We start from the raw sequence: 13,436 nt of genomic DNA, 5'->3' as shown, positions 1-13,436 counted from the left end.
TATCCTTGTTCAATCTGAGCAAATGAAGGAGCGCATGTCCAGAGCACCCCGTCTTCTCCCTAAGCCTGCGAGTGTCACTGTACTGCAGCCACACTGGCCTCCATGATGTTCTTCAAGCAGTCTCTCCTGAGAGCCCTTGTTTATCCCACTGCATGGGATTCTCCTCCCAGACAGTCCTCGTACCTTACTCGCTCAACATCTTTTGGTTTTGCTAAAATGTCATCTTATGTTGGAGGTCTTCCTGACCACTGCACTTAAAGCGGCAAACCCTACCCCTCGGGACTCCTTACCTCCTTTGCCTCTTCATTTGTTTCCATAGCCAGTCACCCTCTGATATGGCATGCACTCTCACCAGTATATATTCCAATGGTTTATTTTGTTCGCTGTTATGTATCCCTCAAGCCTATGGCAGTGCCACTTGCATTATAAACACCAAATGAATTGCTTGGAATGAATTATTTAACTAAATGAAAAGATATTCTAATTAACTAATTGGTTTTTAAGAATGGAGCCCAATTTAGGATGCATCTTATATACTTTCAACCATAATCCTAAACCAAAGCTTTCAAATGTCGTCCACAAGACTAATGAGGCGTTATCACTTTTGCTTATATTGATTAAAGAAAAGTGATTGAACTAAGAATTGTTCTGCATCTCTGAAATAGATAGGTGCTGATTTCATGGAAGACATCTAAATGTTATCTGGAGCCTCTAAATTATAATATGTGGTCTTCTTATTTCCCTTTGTTAATTGCTGAATTCCAACCAGTGGACAACACCTTGCATTATCTTTAGTGGCTTTTGTAATTTAGCACTTAAATGGACAACTTCATAATATCCTTTTGGTATCTTTGTAGCTCCAGTCTTGTTTTCACATGGTCAAAGTCGAAGTAGCCAGTTTCACTAATTCTCCCTCTAGCCTGCAGGATCTCCCACGCCCTCCCCCCACCAGTGTACCTTGTCACTATCCCACCAAAGAAAATACCATTTGTGTCTTTTTTAGTGAAGCTCTTTTTTTAGTGACATTTTTAGTGAAACATTTTTTGTGCCATAAAGCATCTAAAGTGATGTTTTCAGAGTATTCTTCCAGTTTTACAGTAATCTTTCAAACAAATAAGTCCATTACTATTACTATTATTATTATATCATTACATTGCATATTATAATATGCATTACTATTACTATAGTTCATTATTATTTGCTTTCATTCTATGTCATTGTAACAGGTGCAGTGCACTGGTCATCATAGCAAAGTGATTACTTCCTGAGTTTCCACTTTGTAGCAGAGATTTGTGGAGGGTATCTATCCTGGTGAGTCAGGGATGCCAGATCTGGCAGTGACAACTATTTTGAATGCCTTTTGATTGTAAATGATAATTTATATGAAAATTATAAAATTCATACTTCACAGTCTTGATTTTTATACATACTCAGCATTTAAAGCATTTTAGCCTTTTTTTTTTTTTAAGATTTATTTATTTATTTGAAAGGCAGAATTACAGAGAGGCAGAAGCAGAGAGAGAGAGAGAAAGTCTTCCATCTGCTGATTCACTCCCCAAATAGTCCCAATGGCCAGAGCTTGGCTAATACAAAGCCAAGATCCAGGAACTTCTTTCAGATCTCCCACACAGGTGCAGGGGCCCAAGCACTTGGGCCATTTTCTACTGCTTTCCCAGGCCATAGCTGAGAGCTGGATCAGAAGTGGAACAGCTGAATTACCACAGGTGCCCATATGGGATGTCAGAACTGCAGACAGCAGCCTTACCCAGTATGCCATAGCACTGGCCCCAGCCTGTTTCTCCTAAGGTATTCAAATATGACAAAACCCAGGACTCTATGTCCCTCAAGACTTGATGGGCTATATATGATAAATTCTTGCCTTTCCAGGTAAGATTTGTTTTTCCGTAAACTATACCTTTGTCATACTGTGGTCTTAGAACTGTACTATGTGCTTAATTTTTTATGATGCTTTATTATTTTGAATATATAATTTTTCCTTTCAGTAGTAAAGCACTTAAAAATTCTATAGGTTAATGTTATATTTTATATTATTACATTGTTAAGTTAGAATTTAGTAAATGATATAATTTTTTGTTTAAAGATTTATTTATTTGAAAAAGTTACAGAGAGAGGTAGAGACAGGGAGAAAGGTCTTCCATCTGCTGGTTCACTCCCTAGATGGTCGCAACGGCCCAGGCTGAGCTGATCTGAAGCCAGGAGCCAGGAACTTCTTCCATGTCTCCCATGTGGATGCAGGGGCCCAAGGACTTGGGCCATCTTCTACTGCTTTCCCAGGCCATAGCAGAGAGCTGGATCAGAAGAGGAGCAGCCGGGACTCGAACTGGTGTCCATATGGGATACCGTTGCTTCAGGCCAGGGCTTTAATCTGCTGCACCACAGCGCCAGCCCCAGTAAATGATATTTAATACTTTCCAGAATAATCCACAACTTAACTGTAACATATGTCACTTTTAGGTTTACCCTAATTGATAGAATGAACCTATGATAAGGGGAACAATCTAGAATACTGCTCTGTGAACTTCATCATGTACTTTTCTTCATTACTTGATTGCCATGGATCTATGAAAATAATTGTTGCAGAAACCTTGCTTATTCTTAGAAATTATAGAAACATACCTATTCCCTGAGGGGGGGGAAGCCCCTGCTCTCAGAGCAGAATAGAAGCTTCAGCATGTTATAGAAGAGCTAGTACCTCCTCTTTTCTAAATATTCCCTCCTATTTTAAAAAGCCCCAGGTTCCATTTTGACATAATTCTCTATCATCTGCAGCTCTACATTTTCATTCTGTGTAAATGCCCTGTTCATTGATAAGGAAAAATCAGTAGTGTGCTTCTTTGATGTAGGTGGGTACACAGCTCCTCTGTGTGCATTTTTTTTTAAAGATGATTTATTTATTTGAAAGTCAGGGTTACACATAGAGAGGAGAGGCGGAGAGAGAGAGAGAGGTGTCTTCCATCTGATGGTTCACTCCCTAATTGGCCACAATGGCCGGAGCTGCACTGATCCGAAGCCAGGAGCTTCCCCCGGGTCTCCCACACGAGTGCAGGAGCCCAAGGACTTGGGCAATCTTCCACTGCTTTTTCAGGCCATAGCAGAGAGCTGGATCAGAAGTGGAGCAGCTGGGTCTCGAACCGGTGCCCATTTGAGATGCCAGTGCTTCAGGCCAGGATGTTAACCCACTGTGCCACAGTGCCAGCCTCTCTTCTGTGTTTAACTTTCACCAACTAAAGGATTGATTGATTGATTGGATAGATGGATGATGGATGGATGGATGGATGGATGGATGGATGGTAGGTAGGATGGATGGTAGGTAGGTAGGTAGGATGGATGGTAGGTAGGTAGGTAGGTAGGTAGATAGATAGATAGATAGATAGTAGATGATGAATGGTTAGTAGATGAATGGATGGAAGTGCCCTTTCCTACTTTCCTCTTGTGCAGAGTAACCCATTCCCTTAGCAGTTCTTACAAAGCAATCCCATTTTCCTGTTTCATTGCACAGGAGCAAGACAGTTCCCTTTAATTTTCTTTTACATCTAAAGACATGTGGAAATTATCTGTATCACTACCCCTACCTATCATCACATAGCCCCATGTAACTTACGTATTCTTAGTTTAATCAAGAAAACAGTGGCTGTGTCTCACAAGCTGTGTTCTTAAAAACTATGCATGCCTTCTGCTTTGGTTCTTAAAATATGTAACCTTCCTCGCTGAACTTTTTCTCTATACTGTGTCAATTGTTTTAAACCAAGTAATATTTTGACAGTTAATTTTTTTCATTCTGTTCCTGTATTTGCTCATGACTTTTCTATAGTTATTTAGAATTTTTATACTATCTGACCATTCTCCAAAGTCATTGATCTCAAAAATATTATTATTATGTCTGAAATTCTAGGATTTATACTTTATGGGTTCCAGAAAGTCAAAGAGGTGATTTGGTATAAAATTCATTGAACATTGATTTATTTTATCTTTTCAGAATACCTCTTTATCATAAAGCACATTATTGTCTATAGTCCCTACTGTATTGCAAAAGGACACCACAAAATCCTCTTCCATCTAACTATAATCTAGTGCTCAATAATCAGTCTTTCCCCATTTATTCCCCCATCCTGTATTCCCCAGCCTCGGTAACCACCGTTATACTATTAACGTTTATGCTTTTATATATAAGTGAGATCATCTTGTCCTTACCTTTATATGTTTGACTAATTTCTTTGTTTTATTCATTTTTTTTTATTTTTTTGCCAGAGTTAAACAGTGAGAGACAGAGAGACAGAGAGAAAGTTATAGACAGTGAGAGAGAGACAGAGAGAAAGGTCTTCCTTCCGTTGTTCACTCTCCAAATGGCCGCTATGGCTGGAGCTGCGCCGATCCAAAGCCAGGATCCGGGTACTTCCTCCCAGTCTCCCATGTGGGTGCAGGGACCCAAGCACTTGGGTTATCCTCTGCTACCCTTCCGGGCCACAGCAGAGAGCTAGACTGGAAGAGGAGCAACCGGAACTAGTACCCAACACCCCAACCCAGGGTGCTGGAGCCACAGGCAGAGGATTAGCCAAATGAGCCATGGCACTGGCCTATATGTTTGACTAATTTCACTTAACATAATGACCTCCAGTTTTATCTGTGTTGGTGCAAATGACAATGTCTCATAGTTTTTATGGCTAAATAGTATTCCATTGTGTGAATATAAACATTTTCATTATCCATTCATCAATTGATAAAGATTCAGATTATTTCCATTTCTGAGCTATTATAAATAATACTGCAATAAATATGGAAATATAAGCCGGCGCCGCGGCTCACTAGGCTAATCCTCCGCCTTGCGGTGCCGGCACACCAGGTTCTAGTCCCAGTTGGGGCGCCGGATTCTGTCCCGGTTGCCCCTCTTCCAGGCCAGCTCTCTGCTGTGGCCAGGGAGTGCAGTGGAGGATGGCCCAGGTGCTTGGGCCCTGCACCCCATGGGAGACCAGGAAAAGCACCTGGCTCCTGGCTCCTGCCATCGGATCAGCGCGATGCGCCGGCCGCAGCGCACTGGCCGCGGCGGCCATTGGAGGGTGAACCAACGGCAAAGGAAGACCTTTCTCTCTGTCTCTCTCTCTCACTGTCCACTCTGCCTGTCAAAAAAAAAATTTTTTAAATTTAAAAAAAAATAAATATGGAAATATAGATATCTGCATGACAGAGATACTTCATTTCCCTTGTATAGAAACTCAGGGGAGGTATTGTTAGATTAGATGGTAGTGACATTTGTAATTTTTTGAGGAACCTCAATATTGTTTTCCACCTTGTTTGTACTAATTTACATTCCCACCAAGGGTTTATCTTCATAATATTCAATATGAGTGAGGTGATAGCTCATTGTGGTTTTGATTTGCATTTCCCTGATGATTAGTGATGTTGAATATATTTTCATATACCTGGTGGTCATTAGTATGCCTGCCTTTGAGAAATGTCTGTTTATATCTACAGATTAAATTCTTTAGGGATTTTTTTGGTTATTGAGTTGTTTGAATTCTTTTTATGTTCCAATTATTAACACTAGAGCAGATATTTAATTTGCAGATTTTTTTCCCATTCTGTAGGTTATCTCTTCATTCTGTTGATTGTTTCCTATACTGTGCAGAAGCTGTTTAGTGTGGTGAGATCCCATTTGCTATTTCAGTTTTTGTTTCCTATGCTTTTAGGATCTAACAACACACACAAAAAACCTTACCAATTCTGATGTCTTAGAGCATCTCCCCTATGTTTTCTTCTAACAGTTTCAAAGTGTCAGGTCTCACATTTAGGTCTTCAGTCTATTTGGAGTTGATTCTTGTATATGGTGAGAGATGATAGGGTTCTAGTTTCATTCTTCTGCATTGTGGATACCCAGTTTTCCTAGCACCATTTACTGAAAAACACTCCTTTCTCCAATGCATGTTCTTAGCTCCTTTGACAAGAATAAGTTGGATGTAGATACATGTGTTTACTTCTAGGGCCTCTATTCTGTTCCATTTATCTAGTCTTTTTATGCCAATACCCTGCTGGATAATTATTTAAGCTTTGTAATGTATTTTTTTTTAAGTCAGGAAGTTTCAAGACCCTCTGTTCTTTTTTTCATGGTAATTTTTGCTATGTGAGGTCTCTTGTGCTCCTACCCAAATTTCAGTAATTTAGTTTTTTGTAATTCTATGAAAATGCCATTTTGACTTTAAAAGGGATTGCATTGAATCTGTAAATCGTTTTTGGTAGTATGGACATTTTCACTATATTGATTCTTCCAATCCTTGTCCATGGAATGTGTTTCCTTTTCTTATGTCTTACGTTACATTTATTCCGAGATTTTTCTTTATTTTTTTGTTTTTTAGCCAACTGAATAGGATTGCTTTCTTGATTTCATTTTCAAATAGTTTGCTATTAGATTATAACAATGCCACTGGTTGTTATATATTGACTTTGCATTATGCAACTTTATTGAATTCACTTATTAGCTCTACAGTTTTTTGGTGGATCCTTCAGGATTTTAAATATATATAAGGTGGTACCATCTGTGAAAACAATGTGACTTCCTCCTTTCCCATTTGGATACCACCTCAATTTTTCCTCTTGTCTAATTGCTCTGGCTGGGACTTGAAATACTGTGTTGAAATAAAGTGGTGGAGCCGGCGTCATGGCTCACTTGGGTAATCCAACAGAAACCAATAAAGAGCTGGAGTAGCCATCTTAATATCAGGCAAAATAAACTTTAACACAAAAACAGTTAAGAGAGACAAAGAGGGGCACTATATAATGATGAAGGGATCAATTCAACAGGAAGATATAACTATTATAAATGTATATGCCTAATTACAGGGCACCAGTTTATTTAAAAGATATGTTAAAGAACTTAAAGGGAGATTTAGCCTCCAATACAATAGTATTGGGGGACTTCAATACTCCACTTTCAGAAATAGACAGATCAACCAGGCAGAAGATCAACAAAGAAACAGCAGCTTTATTCGACACTGTAGCCCAAATGCATCTAACAGATATCTACAGAACTTTCATCCTACACTTAAAGAATACACATGGATCTTACTCTAGAATTGACCACATGCTAGGCCATAAAGCAAGTCTCAGCAGATTCAAAAGAATTGAAATCATACCATGCAGCTTCTCAGATCACAGTGGAATGAAGCTAAAAATTCACAACTCAGGAATCCCTAGAGCATATGCAAACACATGGAGGCTGAACAACATGCTCCTGAATGAACCCTGGGTCATGGGAGAAATCAAAAACGTTCTGGAAGCAAATGAAGATAACAACACAACACAGAATTGAATCCAAAAAAAAAATATTACAAAAGATCAGCCAAATGAAGAGGTGGTTTTTGAAAAAATAAACAAAATTGACACACCATTGGCCCAACTAACTAAAAAAAAAAAGAAGAAAAAAGACCCAAATCAATAAAATCAGAGATGAAAAAGGGAATGTAATAAAAGACACCACAGAAATAAAAAGAGTCAGCAGAAATTACTACAAAGAGTTGTATGCCAGCAAACAGAGAAATCTATCAGAAATGGATAGATTCCTGGACACATGCAACCTACCTAAATTGAACCATGAAGACATAGAAAACCTAAACAGACCCATAACTGAGACAGAAATTGAATCAGTAAGAAAGTCCCTCCCAACCAAGAAAAGCACAGGACCGGATGGATTCACTGCTGAATTCTATCAGACTTTTAAAGAACTAACTCCAATTCTTCTCAAACTATTCAGAACAATCAAAAAGAGGGAATCCTCCCAAATTCTTTCTATGAAGCCAGCATCACCTTAATTCCTAAACCTGAAAAAGAACTGCTAAGATCAATCCCATTCACAATAGCTACAAAAACAATCAAATACCTTGGAATAAACTTAACCAAGGACGTCAAAGATCTCTACATTGAGAATTACAAAATCTTAAAGAAAGAAATAGAAGAGGATACCAAAAAAATGGAAAAATCTTCCATGCTCATGGATTGGAATTGGAAAAATCAGTGTCATCAAAATGTCCATTCTCCTAAAAGCAATTTACAGATTCAATGCAATACCAATCAAGATACCAAAGACGTTCTTCTCAGATCTAGAAAAAATGATGCTGAAATTCATATGGAGAGTCAGGAGACTTCGAATAGCTAAACCAGTTTTGTACTACAAAAACAAAGCCGGAGGCATCACAATACCAGATTTCAGGACATACTGCAGTGCAGTTATAATCAAAACAGCATGGTACTGGTACAGAAACAGATGGATAGACCAATGGAACAGAATAGAAACACCAGAAATCAATCCAAACATTTACAGCCAACTTATATTTGATCAGGGATCTAAAACCAATTCCTGGAGCAAGGACAGTCTATTCAACAAATGGTGCTGGGAAAACTGGATTGAAGCAAGCCACTACCTTACACCTTACACAAAAATCCACTGAACATGGATTAAAGATGTAAGCCTACGACCCGACACCATCAAATTATTAGAGAACATTGGAGAAACCCTGCAAGATATAGGCACAGGCAAAAACTTCTTGGAAAAGACCCCAGAGGCGCAGGCAGTCAAAGCCAAAATTAACAATTGGGATTACATCAAATTGAGAAGTTTCTGTACTGCAAAAGAAACAGTTAGGAAAGTGAAGAGGCAACCAACAGAATGGGAAGAAATATTTGCAAATTATGCAACTGATAAAGGATTAATAACCAGAACCTACAAAGAGATCAACAAACATCATGCTGTGTGAAATAAGCCAGTCCCAAAGGGACAAATATCATATGTTCTCCCTGATGGGTGACAACTAACTGAAAGGAAACCTGTTGAAGTGAAATGGGCACTATGAGAAACAATGACTTGATCAGCCCTTGTCCTGACTGTCAAGGAACAACTTAAATGTTTAAATTTAACTGAAAAGTGATCCCTGTTAAATATAAGAGTGAGCATAAGGAGGGAGGAGATGTACAGTTCGGCACATGCTCACTCGGACTTACCCCTAATGGTAGAGCTAGAAATGTGCCAGGGGATTCCAATTCAGTCCTATCAAGTGGCATGTACCAATGCCATCTTGTTAAAGTGATCAATTTCAGTTCATAATTGATCAAAAAGATAGGATTAAGTATCAAAAGGATTATGTAAATAAGACCAGTGTCTGCAAATAATTCATCGAATTAAAAAGGAGAGAATGATCCTACATGGGAAGCAGGATACACAGCAGAAGACAAAAGCCCTAACCAGCACTCTGGCCTCAGAATCAGCCCTTAAGGCATTAAGATCTGGCTAAAAAGCTTGGAAAGCCAAGACATTGTGGCAAAAAAAAAAAAAAAAAAAAAAAAACCAAACCCTAAGTGAAAGATTTCTGCCAGTGAGATCCCAGCCAAAGAAGGGACCGTCAAAGAAAGCAGTACCTTTCTCTGAAGGTAAGAGAGAGCTCCCACTTTGAATATGGCCTTGTCTAAATAATATCAGAGTTAGTGAACTCAAGAGGCTTCCATAGCTTGGAAGTTCATGACAAGAGCCTCAGGTGATTACTGACGTCATAAATAAGCATGTCAGTTGTTAAATCAACAAAGGGAGTCACTGTGCACCAGCTCCCCATGTAGGACCTCTGTCCTTAATGGGTTGTACTATGCGAATTAATGGTAAAATTACTGCCCAAACAGTACTCTATACTTTGTGTGTCTTTGTGGGTGCAAACTGTTGAAATCTTTACTTAGTTTATACTAAGTTGATCTTCAGTATATAAAGATAATTGAAAATGAATCATGTTGAAGAATGGGATGAGAGAGGGAGTGGGAGATGGGATGGTTGCGGGTGGGAGGGAGGTTATGGGGAGAAAAGCCGCTATAATTCAAAAGTTGTACTTTGGAAATTTATATTTATTAAATAAAAGTTGAAAAAAAAGTCTTTAACTCTACCTGTCAAATAAATAAATAAAAATAAATAATTGGTGAAAATGGGCAACTTTATCTTGTTTCAGATCTTAGAAATCCATCATCAGCTTTCCCCCATTCAATATGATGGTAGCCATTGTTTTGTGATATGTCTTTGTTATGTTGAGGTACATTGGTGCATTTCCTCTTGCCTGATTTGTTAAAGCTTTCTTTTTAATCATGTAATTATGGTAAATTTTATAAAATGTTTTTTATACATCCATTGAGATTGATCATATGACTTTTTATCCTTCATTCCAGAATGTGGTCTGTCATGTTTATTATTTTGCATATTTCAAAACGTTCTTGGATTCCTAGGATAACTCCTACTTGATCATGTTTTTAATGTGCTATAGACTCAATTTGCTAGTATTTTATTGATGATTTTTGCATCATTGTTCATCAAGGATATTGCACTATAGCTTCCTTGTTTTGTTGTGTCCTTATCTGATTTTGGTATCGGAGTAAAGCTGACCTCATACAACGTGTTTAAAGGAATTCTTCCCACTTCTACTTTTTGGAATACTTTCACTAAGAATCTGTGTTAATTCTTTAGATGTTTGGTAGATCTCCACAGTAAAGCCATCCAATCCTGGCCCTTTCTTTGATGGGAGGCTCTTTATTACTGGTTATCACTATTGCTTGTAGGTTTGTCTAGATATTCTGTTTCTTCTGATTCAATCTTGATAATCTGTCTATGCTCAGGAGTCTCTCCATTTCTTCTAGGTTATCAAGTTGGTTGCCATATGATTTGTTCCTAGTAATCTGTAACAGTTCCTTGTCTTTCTGTGGCAGCAGTCATAATGTCTCTTTATGTCTTAACTAACAACAAAACACCTGCCACAGCATGACTTTCTTCATAGTCACTTCACAGCGGGATATTATATCTATGATATTTGTTTAAACAAATTGTAGATCTTAGCCTTGTGCCAATGGCTTTTTAAAACAATATATTTATTTATTTAAAAGGCGGAGTTACAGAGAGAGAGAGAGAGAGAGAGAGCTTCCAGGTGCTGATTCACTCCCTAAATGGCTGCCATGGCTGGAGCTGGTTCAGTCTGAAGCCAGGAGCTTCTTCGGGTCTCATGTGGGAAGCAGAGGCCTGAGTACTTGGCTGTCCTCTAATGCTGCCCCAGGCACATTATTAGCAGGGAGCTGGATTGGAACTAGAGCAGCCAGGACCTGAACTGGCACCCATATGGGATGTTGGAGTTATAGGTGGCGGCTTTACCCACCGTGCCACAACGCTGGCCCCAACCAGTGGCTTTTTACGTGTGAAACTTTTTTTTTTGTAATGGTATTTTCTTCCTCAGGTATAATAACAAATTAAGTAGAAGACTACTATAATAATATAAAAAAGTTATGCACATTAAAATTATAAAAGATATGGAATAGTCTAGATTAAATAATACTAATGCCTTATTATACCTAAACTGTATGCTGTGCTGGAAGCACAGAAATTTTATACCAGAAATTATTAGACCAATGGACAAATAAGAGCATATGTAGATCATTAGTTGAAAGTATTATTTCTGTTTCAAATGTTAACTGCATTATGAAATTGAAAGAGAATATTCCTTTTCCTTAGAAATAAAGATGTAATTATATACATGATTCAGAAATGAAAATTATTTCAGAGAAAGAGCACAATGATCAAATGGGGTAAAATGTTAGGAATAGGCAAGTCTGGTTAAAGGCTAGGTAGTTGTTCCTTGTACTATTTCTATTTTTGCAACTTTAAATATAAATTACCTTCTAGTAATAAGTTGTTTGAAAAAATACAGGAAAGTGAGACATGAAATTTAATAAAGCTTATTTCCTTTAGGACAGAGCAGATTTCTTTTGGACTTGAAGTTGGACTCTCAGAAAGTGATTTTATCATGTTCTCATAATATAAAATGCATATATATAGAGAGAGAGAGAGAGCACTTATGCTTAGTACTAAGATCAGAGTCCCTGATTAAGTTCTTGATTTCTGTGCACATACATGTAAAATATTACTGCTTATTTATATTCAAGCACATGATTATGGTATTATGAATTAGGTAAATGTTTATTGATTCATGGTCAAAATATTCATGGAAAATACGAAACTAGTTGAAAAAAAGAAAAAAAAGGAAATGGGATCTATAAATTATATTTTATCTAAATATTTTGTTATTGGAGTGAAAATGAAGGGCAGACACTTAGTAAAGTTCTTCTAATTTGTTTCATTTTTAATGAAACCAAGATACTATTAGAACCAGTTTATAAATCACTTTTTTGTATTTAATTCTTTCTGATTTGACCAGCTGTCTTTTATTTATCTTTTTTTTAACTATGATACATATTTATCTTCTTGGAAAACCTTTTAGTTTCCAACCAGAATTTTGTCCCTCTCAACCTCTTTGATTCTCAGTGTAAATTAGATAATCTGATCACAGTTCTCTATATTTTTCATTATTAGTTCAATGATTTTATTTAATGTTCTCCTCTAAGGGTTTCTTATCACAAATAATATTATTTGTGAGAATTATAAGTAATTAAATAGTGAAGCTAAATAATACAAATTTTTCCCTTGCTATGCCTTTTTACTTTTCCTTACTGAGGCCAGCTTCCAGTGGCTTCATTTTCATCCCTCTCAGCCTAATTTTTTTCTTTTTGAATACATTATTGGAGACTTGATAGGCTTATTATACCTCTCTTTTAATATATAAACCTGTGGCCAGCACTGCGGCTCAATAGGCTAATCCTCCACCTGCGGCGCCGGCACACCGGGTTCTAGTCGCGGTTGGGGCGCCGGATTCTGTCCCAGTTGCGCCTCTTCCAGGCCAGCTCTCTGCTGTGGCCCGGGAGAGCAGTGGAGGATGGCCCAAGTGCTTGGGCCCTGCACCCGCATGGGAGGCCAGGGGAAGCACCTGGCTCCTGGCTTCGGATCAGCACGGTGTGCTGTCTTTCCTGGCTTCGGATCAGCACGATGCGCCGGCCACAGCACGCTGGCCGTGGCAGCCATTGGAGGGTGAACCAACGGCAAAGGAAGACCTTTCTCTCTGTCTCTCTCTCTCTCACTGTCCACTCTGCCTGTCAAAAATAAAAAAATATATATAAACCTGTATTATAATACTTTTATTTCTTTCCAAATCATCTACATCTGTATTAAATGATATAGTAAGCCATACCAAGTAAATCAGTCATTAAAGAAACATAAAATCATCCCCCAAATTAAAAAGCTATATGGCTACTCCATTGTGCATGTGTCCATAAATAGGTTTAGCTTTGGTATATGTGTTTACCTCTTCAGGTAGCACAGACAGTAGATAGAAGGGAGCACTAGAGCAGCTGACTCCAGGTTCCACAGTAACTGCACCCCTGGAGATGTTCCAAAACAGTGTGCAACTTTGTAAAAGCAGTCAGTTGAAAAAGACATCTGTATTCCCATCATTTGTTTTTTTATTTTTTTATTCTTAAAAATTTACTGGTGATTTGTTAGAAGCCAGACTACTGAGAGGTTT

At 38.1% G+C, this 13,436-nt stretch overlaps 1 protein-coding gene across 1 annotated transcript in view; it reads left to right on the top strand.

Annotated features, from left to right (window-relative positions):
• Positions 1–13,436, top strand: part of ITFG1 (integrin alpha FG-GAP repeat containing 1) — a 242,720-nt gene that overhangs the window by 99,623 nt on the left and 129,661 nt on the right. The gene's annotated exons all lie outside the window — the stretch shown is intronic.

This window comes from Oryctolagus cuniculus, chromosome 18 (genome assembly GCF_051225735.1).
Source record: "Oryctolagus cuniculus isolate XC-2025 breed Fujian yellow rabbit chromosome 18, ASM5122573v1, whole genome shotgun sequence".
Lineage (NCBI taxonomy): Eukaryota > Metazoa > Chordata > Mammalia > Lagomorpha > Leporidae > Oryctolagus > Oryctolagus cuniculus.
This window is presented reverse-complemented; position numbering and strand designations above follow the sequence as displayed.